Here is a 2,163-nt window from a genome sequence, read left to right as displayed (position 1 = left end):
AATAGAAAAAAGTTATAAGTGATAGAGTATTCATTGTGCTAGTCGGTTGACCACGTTGATGTTTCAAATTGATGTGCCAAAGAAAAATAGTAAGTGCAATTGGAGGAAATGTGTGGCTGTTCATTGGGGCTTGTAGAGTCCATATTGGGTAACACAATGTTTTTCCACTCTTGGTGTAATGTGTCGATTTTAGAACCAATCCCATTACACGTTTGGTTTAGGGTTTATTCAATGGCTGACTTATAGATAGCATAATTATGTTTTAGGCCAACTTGTGAATGTAATGATCATTGTAATGTGTATATATTGTCAATCTAGGTTCATTCCTAGTGCTAGATTAAAAGTATGTGTGGTCAAAATGGCATAAGTTGAAATTAAAGTGTTCGAATCAAGTTGTAGATCTTATAGACATTGATGGAGTGTTTTAATGTAGATTAGATTGGAGAAAAGGTGATTAATGTTCAATCAGTTTGAAAATTGACATATATTGATTCACCTCCCTCTCTATACATATGTGCTTAACTATCCCATCATAGGGCTTAGATTATTTCTTATTCTTCATTGTTGCTACCTCTGATGTTATCGTCATCATTTGTCTTCTTCTTCCTTTGGAAGGGTGTTTTATTTCATTTTGGCTGTCTATCATCTGTTTGTAAGCATCAATATATGAGGACAAAGGCACCATTTTCATTTTCTTATGCAACGTTGGAATCGGTCACTTAATGAACCATCGCTTCTTCAATCCATTGGTTAGATGGTTTTTCAATTTTACCAACTCTTTGAGCCTATGATTGTAAGCTCATATCTTATTATGTTGTCTTGTTTGGTATCATAAATATCTACCATGTTGTCATTGTCATGTCTTAATAATTTTAATTCTTCCTTGTACGCCTTCAGCGCATCCCATATGGTTGAAGATTCTTCATCTAGTTTCATGAACCATTATGTGGCTATACCCTCATAGTGTCATTGCAACTCTCAGCCAATAGTCTTTGTCTACCTAGCCACTTGCTATCAAGATGGTCTCACACATCTTGTAGTGTTTCACAGGATCTTCAAATTTGTTTCGTGTGAAGTTTGGGAGCTCTTATGCTTCTTTATTTGGACTTGTTGAGGGAGTTAAACATTTTTCTTCTTGATTGATTTTTTCCTTATGCATAGGATTGGATGAACTATCTCAGCTGCTAAATTCTAGTGCCTGCATTGCACTCTTGGTCACATATGAGCCCTCTACATGTCGACCTTTAGCATATGTCTCTCTTTGGATATCTTCAGTCATGTTCCTCTACTCCCTCTATATTGGGGTGTTTGGCTTGGTTCCCCTAATTCCTAGTTCCTTTGAGATGAATAGCCTCCCCATGTAGCATTTTTTTCTCTCTAGTCTCTTAGATAGTTTTAGGTTTGTTTCTTTGTTGTGCTTGTCTAATATTGATTGTATAGATAGATTGGGTGCTTGGTCAATAAGGTCTTTGGTGTACATTATTGGGAGTGTTAGGCACTTGGTAATTTCCTCCCACTAGCTCTATGTAGGTCTTTCTTCAATAAGTGTCTACCTATCTTACTGAATACAATTGTGGTAATGCTTCAACTTTTGCTCTTTGGAAGGGCTTTGACTTGGAGATCATTCAACTTGAATATTTCTCATAATTTTCTTCTTCCTCTTTGTTCTACAATCCTTAAAGATTACTTGACCACTTGGTTTGATCACCTTGTGGCCTTTTCGCACCTTTAGTGGGATCTAAGGGCATGAATCTCTCAAATATGACCCAATTTTTTGTAAGGAAATGGTGCCAAATATTTACATTATATCTAATAAATTAAGTACATGATTTAATGATAAACATGACAATGCATACTAGATACACGAGTAAAATGTATTTATTCACACATGAAACAATTATAGAAGAAGATGAGAGATGATCAACCAAGGATCAAAATTGACTAGATCATACCACTCTCCTTGACAATACACAATATCTTAAAGGACTCAACAATTGCCAAGAGGAACACAACTATCAACCAGCCAATGCTTATAACTACCCAAGAATGACAAACAAATTATACATCATTAGATAACTAATCTTATAGAAACATATTAATTAATATTTTACATTGGCTACAGTGAGAATGAACTAGAAGTTCAACAAGGGTTTGATAAGTAGG

The sequence above is a fragment of the Cupressus sempervirens genome, chromosome 4 (assembly GCF_028749045.1).
Source record: "Cupressus sempervirens isolate cs-2001-9-10 chromosome 4, ASM2874904v1, whole genome shotgun sequence".
Taxonomy (NCBI): Eukaryota; Viridiplantae; Streptophyta; class Pinopsida; order Cupressales; family Cupressaceae; genus Cupressus; species Cupressus sempervirens.
The sequence above is the reverse complement of the archived record's forward strand: the minus strand, read 5'-3'. Positions refer to the sequence as shown.